We start from the raw sequence: 16,008 nt of genomic DNA, 5'->3' as shown, positions 1-16,008 counted from the left end.
ACTATCAGGATTCAGTGATGACCAATCTCTGCAGCTCAAACCTGCCACTTAGGCATACTGATTTTTTGGCTCTAGTGGGGATGCCCCTTTTGCCAATAAATCAGTTTCCTCCTTCTCTGAGTCCTCTTCCCTCCTCCTTACATGGGTAATGTGTCCTCTCTGCTGGTCAACTCTCCCCTACAATGCCTCTTGGATCAAATATAGCACCCAGGCCTGGCCCACTTATCTCTTAGACAACCAAAGCAGATGGCCCCTTTTTGGGTCCCTGGATCCCTCCATTCTAAGGGATCTCTTCCAAGCTTTCTTCTTGCTCCAATCCAATCCTGCTCTGTGCACCTCTTGCAAACCTCTATAAATTCTTCTAGCACGTCCAAACGGCACTCAACAGATGATAGAGTTCTCCTACTTAATTTCTTGGCCTTAAAGGGATATCGGGCCTCTCCACAAAGGCCCCAATAGCATGTATCTAGGGTTCTCTCTCTCTCAAGGGAAAAGGCCATTACAGTAGACAGAAAACAGCTTATTGTGTCTATACCTACACCAAAGACCAAAAATGACCCTCCTTCTTGGGTTTGGCTGGGTACTTCAGGGCCTGGATTACATTTGAATTTCTCCCTCCTTGCCAGGCTGCTATATAATCTGGCCAAGGGCCCCCAAGATGAACCCCTACTCTCAGTGGTAGGGAAGCACTTTAAAAAGGCCCTCCTCTGGGCACCCACCCTGCATCTCTCCAACCTCTGCCAACCCTTCACCCTCTATGTAAAAACAGGGACAAAGCCTGGGCATTCTGGGTCAGGAATATAGCCCCACATTTGCACCAGTGGCCTACCTATCCAAACAGCTCAACCCCACTGTCAGGGGCTGGTCCTCATGGCTCAGAGCCCCAGCAGCAGCCCATGACCTCCAGAAAGAAGCACACAAGCTTACCTCTGGCTCCCGGTTAACCATCTCATCTCCTCTCACCATCTAAAGGATTTCCTCACTTACAGGGGGATACAGTCACTTCCTCCTTCCAGGGTTAAGCTCTACCTTTTGAGCTGATTGTTTGGGTACTAAAAATGTAAGTTTGATCAGGTGTAACTATTGCTGCTGTACCATTATTTGACCCATCAGTGAATATATTTGGAGCATTCATGATAGGGGTTTTTCTTGTCATTTTTGGAAAAATTACAGGATGCAATGACCAAAAAGATAATAAAGGATTAGATGGTAAGTGGTTATCAAATGAAACATTAGATTTGCACATGATTATTGCCCAAGTATTTAACTCATTAGCTAATTCATCAATTTGATTCATAGTATATGGAGTAATAATTTTATTTGGAGAAATTCCAAACACTCCCTTTGCTGTTTTTATTCCTTTGAGTATTAATTGTCCTACAGCCTCAGGATACCTAGTAAGAATAGTGTTAGGAGAATAAGATAAATGTATCCATAATAATGGACCTTCTTGCCAAAATACTCCTGTAGGAATATTTTTTGTTGGTAGTACAATAAATAATAAAGGCAAACTTATATCAATTCTATCCAAATGCATATTTTCCATATATGTTTCAATGATTTTTAATGCCTTTCTTCAGGCGTTAACATTCGGGGTGAATTTGGATCTGATGGACCTTTTAGGATATCAAATAAAGGTCCCAATTCTCCTGTTGGAATACCTAGATAAGGCCTTATCCAATTTATGTCTCCTAATAACTTTTGAAAGTCATTAAGTGATTTAAGTTGATCTACTCGTATTTGAATTTTTGGTGGACGGACAATGGTTGAGGATAATAGAACTCCTAAATAATTAATTGGAAAATTTAATTGTACTTTATCTATTGCTATCTCTAGATTATAATTTTTTAATAAGTTTGTAAGTGTGGCATAACATTCTAGCAATGTGTTTTTAGCTTTGTGGGCTAATAATACATCATCCATATAGTGAAATATTTGTAGTTTAGGATTTTGATTTCTAAGTGGCTGGATTACTTTGTTAACATAAATTTGACACATAGTTGGGCTGTTAGCCATCCCTTGAGGGAGTACTTTCCATTCATATCTCTGATCAGGACCTTCATGATTCAGTGCAGGGAGAGTAAATGCAAAAAGTGGACTATCCTCAGGATGAATTGGAATTGAAAAAAACAATCTTTAATATCTATAACTAAAACATACCAAGTTTTTGGCAAAGCAGACAATTGAGGAATCCCCGATTAAGCAGGTCCCATAATGACCATTTCATTATAATGGCTCTTAAATCTTGCAATAATCTCCATTTACCAGATTTCTTTTTGATGACAAAAATGGGAGTATTATGGGGAGATACAGAAGGTTGTATATGTCCTTCGGCTAATTGTTGTTTGACCAGATCATGGGCTACTTGTATCTTTTCTTTAATCAAGGGCCACTGAGGAACCCATACTGGTCTTTCTGATTTCCATGTAATTTTTATTGTCTCAGTGGCCCTTTGTGAAAATCCAACCCATGTCTGTCTGTTCCTTGATCTATTTGTATTGGTGCTGCTATACCTTGTTCTTGTTTTTCTAATCTTTTTCCTTTCCTAAAACCTTGTCTAGCCATAATAGTGGGTAAATTTTGATTGATATTATTTGTTAATGTCAAACCTAATTGATCTAAGACATCTCGTCCCCATAAATTTACGGAAAGATGATCCAATACATATGGCTGTATAGTTCCTTCACATCCTTCAGGATCCTTCCAATCTAATACCATTGCACTTCTATGGGGATTAGTCACCACTCCTAGGCCTCGAAGCATTTGAGTGGCTTGTTGTAATGGCCAATGTTTTGGCCATTCTTGACGAGAGATGATGCTAAGGTCTGCACCTGTATCCAGTAGCCCATTAAATTCATGTCCTTGAATATTTAGTTTTAGCATGGGGCGAGAATCTAAATTTAAAGAAAGCATAGCCCAATCTACACCTATGGAGCCTAATCCCTTGGAACCTCTTTCTACAGCATGACTGGAAAATTTATCATGTAGGCTTGGTATTATTAGTAACTGTGCTATTCTATCTCCTGGTGAAATTACTGATATACCCTTTGGAGAACTGGCTATAATTTTTATTTCACCTTCATAATCGGGATCAATTACCCCAGGACTTATCAAAAGTCCTTTTAGAGTAGAAGAGCTATAATATAATAACAATAATAAGCCTACTATTCCTTTGGGAAGAGGTCCTTTCACCCCTGTGGGAATGATTTGAACTCCCATCTTTGGAGTTAGTACTGATCTGGAGGAGGCGCAGATGTCCAACCCTGTGCTCCCTCTGGTTTGTCTGATGAGGGATCTGATGGACAATGTGTCCTGGGCAGTACCCTGATGGGGTTGCTGGGTTCCTCCAGTGCTCTGTATATTTGTGGTTTGGGGATCCAGAGCATTGAGGCCCCCTGTCCATTTTTTGGCAACGGAGCCGATGCCTTTGTCCACGATATTGTGGATAAACACCTTGTCCTTGTTTGTTTTTTGATAATGGAGTACCCTCTATGGTGGTTTGAGAAAGGCATTCATTAGCCCAATGTAATGGAGTACCCTCTATGGTGGTTTGAGAACGGCATTGATTAGCCCAATGTCTCCCTCTATGGCATCGTGGGCAAATACCTGGTATTCTACTCCTTTGATACCTAGTTTTGTTAAACCCTCCTCCTATGGGGAAATTCCTTTTAAAATGTCCTGTTTGTTGACAATTGTAGCATGTTCTTGGCCTGGCATATAAAGCCTGTTTTACTGCAGTTGCCACAATTTGCCCTTGTTCATTAATGTCTCTGGCATCTAAAGCCTGTTTTACTGCAGCTGCCATGACTTGCTCTTGTTCATTAATGTCTCTACATAATTTAATATATGTGTTTAAATCTTCCTGTTTCCATGGTCTAATGATATCTCTGCACCAACGATTTGCTTGGTCATAAGCCAGTTGTTTTATTAATGGCATTGCTTGTTCTGTATTCCCAAAAATTTTGGTAGCTGTTTGAATAAGCCTATCTACAAATTCAGCATAAGGTTCATTAGCTCCTTGTATTATCTTAGATAATTGACCTTGTAAACTTCCATGTCCTTGTAAAGTCTTCCATGCCCTAATAACCTCTACAGCAATTTGTGAGTATACGCCAGGATCATATGCAATTTGTTGCTGCTGATCCTCATAAGGTCCCTTTCCTAACAACATATCTAGATTTCTCTGAGGATAACCAGCTGCTGCATTTCGCCTAGCCATCTCCTTGCAAAATTCCTCATTGGCAACCTTCCATAACAGGTATTGACCTCCATTTAGCACAGCTTTACACATATTAGCCCAATCTGCTGGCGTCATGTTCAAGTTGTTAATGGATTCGACCAAGCTTACAGTGAAGAGTGCTTGAGGACCATAGGTTGTTACAGCCTCTTTTAGCTGCTTCACTGTTTTGCAATTTAAAGTATGGTAAATTCGCTGCCCTCCTACCTCAAATACAGGGCATGTTAATACTTGAGATCCTGTCTCAGGATCCCAACTATCAACTGCGGGGGTTGGGGGCCTCCCAGCATATGGAGGTGGTGCTGTTGATTGGACACTTATGCCCTCTGGTGATAGAATGCTGATAGTAGCAGTCTCCTGTAGAGGTGGTGCTGTTGGTTGGACAGTTTCGCTCTCTGATAGAAAGGTGTTAGTAGCAGTCTCCTGTTGTAACTTTTCCCCTGATGGCTTTTTCTGCTTTACACTTTCTTCCTCTGTCTGACTAGTTCGAAAGACCTTCTCTTTTACTTGAATCTTTTCCTCTTTCTGACTAACTTGAGAGACCTTCTCTTTTACTTGAATCAATATGTCTTCTCCTTCCTCTACCATTGTCTGAACTGAAGGCTTTGGACTAAGCAAACCAGATACGTTCGTCCACATGGCAATGTGCCAACTGGCAGAGTCCCTGGGTTGTTCTTTTCTATTCTTTTTAAATCTTCACCATGATGGTCCCACTGTGATATATCTAACAACTCCTCCTTAAAAAGCCATGGGCTACATTTTTGTATTGTATCAACGTATGCCCTGACTGCTCTTGATTTTACTGGGAAGCCTCCTTGCTCTAACAATTTACTTAACACTCTTTCAGTTTGTTTTTTACTAATTTCTGATCCCGTGTTTCTACTATAATACAACCCAACCAGATGACGCCAAACAAACCGAGACAGAATCCAATAAAAATTGAACAACAAAAATTCATTATAGCCTTTCTATCCTCCTGACGTGTGCATCCGTCCTTTCTCCCTATCTGTTCCTCAGACTCAAATAGTTTTTCCTCAGATGTGAGCGGTTTTTCTTCCATCTCACTCATCTCCAGGGACAGGCAACTTAAAACAAAATGAAGCAAAACAAAAGAGGAAACTTAGAATGGCCACCCATCCTCTCGCCCTGCCCTCAGGGGCGAGCAGTATACTTACCCTCAGTCGATCCCCGTGCGAGCCACCAAATGCCACAGTCTGGCTGGGCACGATTCAGGAGCCACTTGTCAAAAGAAACTAACTTTATTTTTAGAACTACAAACGCCAAGCAAAACAGCTCCTCAGGAAAAAACCCTCAGAGCCCAACTGCCACCCCCCGCTTCCACTAGCCTCTCACCCACACAAGCCTCACCACCTCCCCGAATTCTCCTACTCTTGAGGTCGATTGGCTGGGTCGTGTGGGCGGAGCCAACGAAGTCCCCCAATGAGCAGCTCCGTGGTGGAGCCAATCAGCTAGATGTTGCTGGGGCCGCTGTGAGCCAATCATCAGCTGGCAGTCTGAAAGTTTGCTGGCAGCTGGAAGTTTGCTGGGGCCCCTTTGGCTGTGGCTCTCAACAGGTTTCTATCCCTCCTTGTCTCATTCCTTGAAACCCTGCCTCCCTCCTCCTATCTTCTTCCTCACAAGATCCCGTCCACAAATGCCTGGAGGTATTAGAGACAATTTTACCCTGCCCTACCACTACTTCTGAGGGACCCCTGCCCTCTTCCGACCTCGTCTGGTTCTCAGATAGTAGCTCCTTTATTTATGAAGGGGTTAAAGTGGTGGGGTATGCTATCATTTCCCTCTCATTCATCATAGAGGCAAAACCTCTCCCACCCAATCCCACCAACCAACAAGCTGAACTCATAGCTGCCACAAGGGCATGCGAGGTAGCAGAGGGAAAAACCCTCTCCCTATATAATACGTCTTCCATATCCTGATCTCCCGCCCACGCAGCTATTTGGAAAGAAAAGGGGCTATTGACCACCAGGGACGGCAGTCATTAATTCCACACTTTTTTCTGGCCTACTATGAGCCTCCAAGCTGCCTTCCCAACTGGGAATAATCCATTGCAAGGCCCACCAAACTGACTCCTCCCTTACTACTATGGGGAATTCCAAAGCCGATCAAGAGGCTCGATCAGTCGCCCTACAGAGCTTTACCTCCTCTCTGCTACTCTTTGTTACCACCAGGAATTGGCCCCCAAATCCCCAACAACTCTTCCAGTTTCTTCAGTCTCTATTCCATTCTAGTCCACAGAGTCTCACTATTTTCCTTCACTCCCTTTTCACCCTTTCCCCATGGGATAAGACCCTCTTACAATAGATCACTTCCGCTTGTCATATCTGCCAGAGAACCAATACCAATACTCCATTAAAACCTAAACCTTTCCCTTCTCATCAGGCCCGCGGTCATACCCCAGCTGCAGACTGGCAGATTGATTTCACCAACATGCCCCAAGTAAAAAACATAAAATATCTTCTTGTATTGGTAGATACTTTTTCAAGATGGGTTGAAGCCTTTCCCACTTCTAACAAACAGGCCTCTATGGTAGTTGATCTATTGCTTACTCACATAAATCCCCCATTTCAGGATGCCCACTTCTATCCAATCAGACAATGGCCTAGAATTCATCTCACAGATAACCCAGGGACTGGCTCACGTGCTATCACTCTCTTGGCATTTCCATTGCCCTTACCGCCCCCAGGCTTCCAGAAAGGTTGAAAGGACCAATCAGTCCCTTAAAGAGACCCTCACCAAGCTCCACCATGGAATTAAGCCTGGACTGGGTAAAGGTGCTCCCCTTGGCTTTATTGCACATTAGGGCCTTGCCAAAGAAGCCTTCTAATCTCTCACCTTTCAAAGTCATGTCCCCTTGTTTTTCCCAGATTGCCTACAGATGCCCTGCCCCTCCTCTTCCATCTACACTTTGAACTCTGGTGCTATCAAGACTGGCTCCCTCCTGACCCCAGTCTCTCTCAAAACCTTACCTTCTTAACACCTGGTCAACTTGTTTACTATTGCCCACCGGGGGAAAAGCCCCCTTTAAAACCAAAATGGGAGGGTCCTGCTCAGGTGATTATGTGCACTCCCTTGGCGGCCAAACTCAAGCTGTCTAATAACCAACTTACTTCGTGGATTCACATTTCCAGGCTTTATCCCAGCACTCCTACAACTTCATCAGAAGAGCCAAGGATCATCACCTGTCATTGAGTACTCTTGTCAATGCTCCCCCTCATTTCTGGCCCTTCTTGGGTCCTCTCTTCACCCTATGTCTGAAGATTCAAGGCAAGTGACCCTAAGGGCCCCCTCCAGCCAGACCCCCCCACACACTTGCTTGAATCTGGCTGGTAGTGGGACCGTTGTGTGTTGTCCCTCTGACAAACCACTTTGGTGTCCAGAGCATGGTGACCCCTGAATAAGTGTGATCATAGGAGAGCACTTTACCAGTTGCCTTCTAGGCCTAAGGAGAAACGTGTGTTTTGTTTACCCTCCCAGTTTTGTAAGAATTTCAAGTATCGGTATTTAAAGTTGAGGTGTTTCACATAAAACCTGGAGAGATCTGACTGCTCTCAAAGGCAAATATGGTAACAATGGGCCATTGTCCTCCCTTGGCCACCTTCGAGAAAGGCAAAGAGAGAACCAAGCTGGTACACCCAGGTAGGAGAAAGTTTGAAGAGCAGCCTTAATAGAGAGAGGAGGGAGCTAGATTGGACTAGGAATGAAGAGTGGAATTGAGAGTGTTAGGCGCAGGACAGGCTGGTCTGCAGGTCATGCCAAACAAAGTTAGCTGCAGGATGACCTGCTTCTCAAACCCTCTGTCTGGTTCTTTATCACCTGCTTGCTTAAAGCCCAAATGCCCAAGCCCCTGCTCAAGGCTGAACACTTAACCCCCCTTGTGCCAACAAGGCAGCTTGCAGACCCAGAGACCCCATTAGATTTGGGCTATAAAAACTCCCTGTGCCTGTTCCTTCCCTTTATCATAAAGTTTGTTCAGACTCAGGTGGGTAAAAAATTTCTAATCAAGCTTTTATCAGCTTCTCCTCAGGAATTACCAACTCCTGGCTACTGATGATACCTCCGGTTGAGACCTATGCCAAATGGACTGACATCATCATGGATCTGTGGTGGCAAGGAACCTTCGTTGATCTGGTTCCTGAAGTTATACCAGTCCTCTTTGCCCTCCTGTGGGGGCTCTTTATTTCCCTTCTCTCTGATTCTCCCATGCCGCCCCATCACAGCAGGAAGCAGCTAGAATGAGTCGATGTCCACTCTAATTTAATAACAAAGGGGGGGGAGTGTTGGGAGTCACCCTGGCTCCAGAGACTAACTTCCCCATCCCCCAAGAAGAGCTGTCCAATGGTGAGCCCTGCTGGCTCACATGATCCTGCCATTCAATGGTGAGCCCTGCTGGCTCACCTGATCCTTACCCACCAATAAAAAAGCACCCCATGCCAACTGTCAAACCACCCTGGCTCCATAAATATGCAGAGCTGTTCCTCAATAAACGGGCATTTTCTCCAATGGCAACCCTTGATCGTTCTTTCAGTCTTGGTGGGAATGTGCACACCACATGGCACCCTGTGGTGGAGGAGGTGAGAAGCAGAGAAGCCAGAGGGTTGCTGTTTTTTTTTGTAGTACTGGGAATTGAGTCCAGGGCCTCAGGCATGCTAGCCAACTATTTATTCTACCATTGAGCCATGTCCCCCACTTTTGAAATTTTTAAAATTTCATTTTAAAAAAGCCTTTCTGTTATTTGCCAAAATTGTCTTCATAATTTTGATCCATTTCCCTCCTGAGTAGCTGGGATCACAGGTGTATGCCACTGTGCCCAACTCAGAAAAACAGAATTTTAAAAGGATTCCAATACATTAGTAAGCCCTATATTTTTGCTGAAAATAAATTTTGCACTTTAAGTGAAAACATGACAAATTTTCTTGAGAGACATGAGAAGGAGCTTATTAATAAATGAAGAGCCAAGGTACTTTTGAGTATGGTGGACATTGGATTTTCCTCAAAACAATCTGGCATTCAATTACACTCTGATCAATATCCCACAGGGTTTCCTTGGGGGAACTTTACAATCTAATTATAATATTTATGTGGAAGGAAAAAGGCCATGAATAGTGAGGGCAGCGACGGGGTGGGGAGTGAGAAGCCTTGTCTCAGTAGATACCAAACTCAATATGCTGCTCGTGTGGTTAGGTCAGATGCCAGTGATTCAGGGATGCACTGTCTGACAGTGGAACACAGCAGGGTCCAGGGGGATCCATGTGGAATCCTCACGTTGTGGAGAGTGGTGATTTGAATCAGATCTTCTGACTCTCTCGTGGCTGTGTTTGCACTGGGAGCTGCCTGTGCATAGGTGCAACTCCAGATGCCCCAGTTGCTATGGTAACGTTGCCCTGAGAAGTCTCTGTGGCAAAGTACAGAGGTGTTATTAGTTGAGGCCTTAAGTTTAGCACCTTCTCCCAGGGATAGTGAATTCTGAGCAAACAAGATGGCCCTAACCTCTCGCCAGACCCGAGTCCTTCAGAACTTTACCTTTGATCATGAAACCTATACAATATAAACTTTCTGAAGTAGCTTCAGGTCAGCCAAGCCTCTCCAAGGCATGGCTTTCCCACTGGGATCCAGCTTTTTCTCCCTATATGTGTTTGTGTTTTTCTTAATTCTTCATTGCCCATGTGTTTCTGGTATTTCTTTAGTCAACAGTCATGGCTCTAAGAGAGATGGGAGGTCATGGATCCAAAATGATCACCATGGATCATTTAGGAAAGGCCGCACCATTCCGTCAGTTGTGTTGATATAAGTGATGATGAAAATGGAAAGGCCAGGTGGTGGTGCACACTTGTGATCCCAGCAACTCAGGAGGTTGAGGCAGGAGGATCGCAAGTTTGAGGCCATCCTCAGCAATTTAATGAGGCCTTAAGCAACTTAGTAAGACCCTGTCTCAAAATAAAAAATAAAAAGGGCTGGGGATGTTGCTCAGTGGTAAAGTACTTGGCTCAATCCCCAATACTAAAAAAAAAAAAAAGAAAGAAAGAAAGAAAAGAAAATGGAAAACATAACTACTTCCTTATACCTTATACATAAAAATTATTTCTAGCTAAATTAAAGTTCTAAAACAAAACAGCAATTGATTAAGGACATAAAAAGTCCAAACTATGATAGCAATTAAAGTGTCTATTGAAGTTAAAATCAAAATGTCTGCACAAGGCACTATAAAAACTGAAAAGACACACCATAAACTGGGAACTATTAACCAATATGAAATTAGTATCAAGAACACATGGTTTCCTAAGTAAGAAGAAAGACAAATCAACCAAGAAAATTGCCTAGTGGCTCTCTGTGGGGGAATGGAGAGAGATCCAAATAGAGGGGCCCTCAGGGCTGTGGTCTGTTGGGTGTTTATTGCTTAAAATGTGGTTTAGATACATGTAACTTGCTTTTGAGTTTTATAGGAGCTCACGTGAGTCTCAGAGGAGACTTTGTGCTTGGGCTTTGGGGCATGCTGGAACTGTTATGACCATGGGAACTCTTGGAAATGGGACTACATGCATTTTTTCATGGTGAGATAAATATGCGTTTTGGGGGACCAAGGGTAGAATATTGTGGTTTGCATGTGAGGTGTCCCCTCAAAGCTTCTGTGTTAATGCAGGAATATTTGGAGGTGAAATGACTGGATTGTGAGAGCTGTAACCCAATTGGTCCAACCTAGTTTGAATTGACTGGCTGAGTGGTAACTGTAGGCAGGTGGGACAAGGCTGGAGGAGGTATGCCCTGGAAGGAGCATTTTCCCTGTGACCCCTTGCCCTGTCTCTACTTGTGGGCTACCATAAGGAGGGCAGCTCTCCTTCTCAGCCCTTCTGCATGATGCTTCACCTCACTTGGGCCCAGAGCATTGGATTCAGCTGACCAAGGGCTGAACTTCTGAAACCACATATCAGAGGAAACTTTTCCTCCTGTAAGTTGGTTTCCTAAGTAAGAAGAAAGACAAATCTACCAAGAAAATAGCCTAGTGGCATTTTGGAGACAGTGAAAGAAGACCGACTAACACTATCATAATCCCATTCCTGAGGGCTCCCTCATTTCCCAGTGGTCCCACTTCTTAATACCTTCACCTTGGGGATTTGTTTTAGCATATGAAAATGTAAGTTGTATGAGTCAGATTGGGTTGCCATAACAAAGTACCCCAAATTGGGTGGCCTAAAATGCCATGCCCTTTCACCATGATGTTCTGCCTCACTTCACATCCAAAGGAATGGAGTTAGCCAACCATGGACTGAGAACTCCAAAATCATAAGCCAAAATAAATCTTCCCTAAACAACATTGTTTTTCTTAGGTATTTGTCATAGCAACAAAAAGCTGAATATCCACAAAAACAGTTAATCGCAAGTGTGGGTGAGGGAGTGGGAAACTTGAACCCTTAAATAGTGCTGCAGAGAATGTAAAGTGTGTAGAAACTTTGGAAAAGTCTGTCAGTTCCTCTAAACTTCAAACACATCTGGGCCCAGTGATGCATGCCTGTAATACCAGCCGCTCAGGATGACAAGGCAAAAGGACTGCAAGATCAAGGCCAGTCTGGGCAACTTAGTGAGACCCTCAGCAGCTTAGTGAAGCCCTGTCTGAAAATATAAAATAAAAAGGGCTGGGGGTGTGGGTTAGTGGTAAAGAACCTCGGGTTCAACCCCACAAGAAGTCAAACAGAGTTACCATAGACCCTGCAATTGTCTCCCTAGAGGAATATTCGTAACAGCACTATTCAAAATAGCCCCAAAGTGGAAATACCAAAGATACGTACTCATTGATGAACTAACAATGTTTTATACCCACTCAATGGATTATGATTTAGCCACACAGAGTGAAGTGCCTTGTGAGACCTTGAAAATATCAACTCTGTGAAGGAGGTCATCACAAAATTCGCCCCGTGTCTGATGAAATGCCTGGAACAGCAAGGTCTGCAGGACAGAAAAGAGGTGAGTGGTTGCCAGGGGCTGGAGAGGGCGGGGAGGATCAGAGTCACTACTTAGGGTTGCTTTGGGGGTGACACAAATGTTCTGAAATTGGCAGGAGTGATGGAAGCACAACTCCGAAGGTACTAGAAATCACTGGAATGACTCACCCGGGTAAAAGATTTTATCTGAGGTATAACAGCTCAGTGAGGCTGGAGGAAGAGAGCGACCCCGCAGCGGGTCATAGATCATGTGAGCTGACATGATAAAATACAGATGGCGGGCTCACTTATCATCATGAAAACATACTTCCCCCGTTCTGCAGTTGGGAAGACCAAGATGACCCCTCATGGCTTCTGTTTCTGGAGAGGGCTGCTCTCTGTTTCCAGTGCTGCGCTTTGAGTGCAGCATCCTCTGGAGGGGATGGACCGAGTGTCCCCACATGATAGAAGGGACAGACCTGCCCCCAAGGCCCCTTGGTAAGGCACCAACCTGTTCAAGGAGCAGAGCTCTCATGGCCTAGTCATCTCCTGGATGAGTTCGTACTGCTGCACTGGGGGCCATTTCCAACAGGAATTTTGGAGTGGTCACAGATGTTCAAATCCTAACATGATACAAGAAAAAAAGAATTTAAAAAGGAATTACAATGTGGATCGAGGACTAACAATTTCAGCAAGTATGTCACAACATAATGGTGAAAGTTAAATGGAACTCCTGATGTGGCTCTGAGCCTTTCAGAAACAATGTCTTTTTGCACTCTTCACCTCTGTCCTATGAGCAGTGGTATCCAGGAGTGCAGAGCAGTTCCTAGACTTTAGGCTTTAATTCAGCTGTCTTTGGAAAATTACTCTTATCTTGGTTGGTAGAACAGGAAATCAAGGTGAGCCTGGGGTTCCTGCTGCCTGGGAGCAGGGATCCTTCAAAAGATGGATGTTAGTGGGATTCAGGAGACAGCCACAAGGAGCTTCCACTGCCTGAGCTTGAAGAGATAATAGTGACAGTTCATTAAGGCACTTTAGGCTGTGACAAAGCCATGAATCCACAATGATAATCAAATAAAACAAAGTTTTCTCTTTAATTTTCATATATCTAGCATTTTATTCAGGTTAATTTTATGAGAAAATTTTTGTTCATGTTTGAATGTATATAATGTATGTTTTTAAGATGGGTGAAAACCAGTTTAAGTGCAAGTATTAGTTAACACAGGCACCGTCACCAAAAGATGTGAAAAGAATTTCATCCCTATTGTCTGCTCAGAATATTGACACACTTGACATGCTGAGTGTGAAGGAAGTGTGCAAATCTCAGAGAACCGGTAACAATCATAAGCTGGGAAAGAAGGGACACCCAAGAGGGCAGAAGAAAGAAGCAGGCTGAGATGTACCTTGGGGCAGATTTCTGGTCCCACTGGGACAGGGCTGGGCTTCTGGGAAACTGAAGCAGTGCAATGGCTTCCCCTTCAAACCCTGACTCTTGTTATCAAGTCAAAAAGATTTGATACGAGGCTCAGAGTAGAAGGGTTGGGAAAAGAGGACACTCTCAAGGGAGAGAGTGAGTGCTCTCAGAGGGGTGAGGGGCTGCATGCCTCTCCTACCCTCTACTTTTATTGGGAGCCCAGGGGAATTTTCAGAGTCCCACCCAACCCCACCTTCTGACTTTTGACTGACAGCAAAATCCAACAGATCATGGTGTGGTGCTCATAGTGTAGAAGGTTTTATGGAAACTGAATACTCCTGTTTTTGCCTACCCCCTTAACTTACTCATTACCTTTGAATAGATCAGGAATTATGAGGGTCTTGATGTTTGGCTAATAGGGCAATTGGAGAGTGATAAGGTAGGGTTCTGGGGACTTGGTTACAAGAGAAAATGATGACATGGTCCAGAAATGGTAATTTTTCTTAAGGCAGGCAGGCATAGGTTTTAACATACAAGGACCCCCATAGGTGCTTATCTGTCAGATAAGGCTCCCTGTGGCTTTCAGTGGTCTCTTATTGTCCTTACTTGCTCACCCACTCATGATTGAGTAGCTACCTTGTGGGATTCTCTGAGACAGGGCACTGGGTGTTCAGCAGGAAGCAGTGTTTACTAGTGCCAGTGGATTTGTATCCAAAAGCTGAGGACTCTTTGTTAGTTCCTCTTTTACTTGCCAGCTCTTTGTCTCCCATATAAGGTCATACACAGTCTGACTGGCATTCTATTTTTACGCAACAGTGTTTCTTTTAAAAAACTTTTTCATACGTGAATGTAGTATAACTTTTCATTCTTCTGGTTGTACATGATGTAGAGTTACTCAGGTAGTGCAATCATATATGCATATAGGGTATGATTAATTCTACTCATTCCTACCCCCATACTCCCATCCTTGTCTAATCCTAAGTGCTTCTATTTGTCCCTAGCCAACCCCTCTTATTATGAATTATTATCTGCATATCAGAGACAATATTCAGTCTCTGGTTCTTCAGGACTGGCTTACTTCGGTTTAGCATAATAAATCAGTTCCACCCATTTACTGGTAAATGCCATAATTTCATTCTTCTTTATGGATGAGGAAAATTCCAATATGTATATACACCACAATTCCTTCATCTGTTCATCTGTTGAGGGCCCCTAGGTTGGTTCCATAGTTTAGCTATTGTGAATTGAGCTTGTGGAGTGTGCACATTGATACTGAGGGTGTATATCTTCTTTGTTCTGAGAAAGTCCCTACCACTGATAAACCCAACCTGATCTTTTATTAAATTGGGAGCCCTCTCACCACAAAGCCATGAAAAGCTAATTTCGGCTTTACTATAAATTACTGCAAATTCTGAACCTGCTTGGAATGCCTGCCCGTGCCTTGAACTCACCCATGCCTGGCTCTCCCACCAGATAGCAGCCCTCTCTGAAACTTTAGTGACACCTCATAAATATTGGCCTTCCCTGGCCAGACAACGACCCTCTCTGAGGCTCTAATGGTCTTCATAAATTCTGATGTTGGAGCCAGCAAAAAATGTAAACTACCATTAGTGTGATGCTTGTCAGAGTCCTGTTATCTGTAACCCCCTTTTGTGTAACTTTCTGGGCTATAAAGCTGGGCTGTAGGAAAGCTGGGGCTGCTGTCTTGTTCCTGCCGTTTTGGGAGGAAAAGGCAGTCCGGCCGGTCGAAATAATAAGCTTGCTTTAATTTGATTTTAATTGGAGTCAGTGGTTTTTTCTTGCGTCCTGGTCTAACAACCACAACCTAATACAGCCAAGGAGTACACTACTGCTGTGGGGCCTGAAAACTCTTCCCTGGGCTTCCAGAATTGCTTTGCATAGGGATTCTGCGCTTCCACTCCCTCCCTTTCTCCATGTGAGTATGACTGTGGTTATCCTTCACCATAGTGAGGTCAGCAGCGACGTGTGGAGGACCATCTTCTTGGTCTGTTAAGTCTTGGGACGTGGAGGACCTGCCTCAGAGGAGCCACAGACAACCTAGGAGGGACCACGCCATTTCCGACTTTGGGCTTCATGCTGGCATCTCGGGACACTGGGAAATAGCGGTTCATTCTTAAAACATCACTTCCAGTTTTAAGACGTCGAGTTTAAGGCGTCTTTGGCTTGTTTCCGACTGTGGGAGGGGGAGTGCCTTCGAATCCATGGCGACACCCACACCCGCGGCCCCAGCCCGGGCGCTGGCACTAACTCGAACCAGCACCAAGTAGGTACCGGGCTCCCATCAAAGGTCCAGAATCGCCCTGTCGGTCTGGAGGAAAACCCAGAACGCAGCAGGTCGGGCCAGCTGCGCGGAGCAGGGCGCGGGCTCATCGCCACGGGGAAGAGACCGCACCTACTGCGCA

General features: G+C 44.2%; 1 long non-coding RNA gene across 1 annotated transcript; it reads right to left on the bottom strand.

The window, feature by feature from the left end:
- Positions 1 to 5,114: 5,114 nt before the first annotated feature.
- Positions 5,115 to 15,953, bottom strand: LOC120890408 (uncharacterized). Its single transcript, XR_013437089.1, has 3 exons — positions 12,955 to 15,953; positions 12,683 to 12,794; positions 5,115 to 9,650 (listed from the first exon to the last, which is right to left on the bottom strand). It is a non-coding gene; the product is annotated as an uncharacterized LOC120890408 (long non-coding RNA).
- Positions 15,954 to 16,008: the final 55 nt, after the last annotated feature.

Source organism: Ictidomys tridecemlineatus, chromosome 3 (genome assembly GCF_052094955.1).
Source record: "Ictidomys tridecemlineatus isolate mIctTri1 chromosome 3, mIctTri1.hap1, whole genome shotgun sequence".
Classification (NCBI taxonomy): Eukaryota; Metazoa; Chordata; class Mammalia; order Rodentia; family Sciuridae; genus Ictidomys; species Ictidomys tridecemlineatus.
Note: the sequence above shows the minus strand (reverse complement) of the source record. Positions and strands in the feature narration are given on the sequence as shown.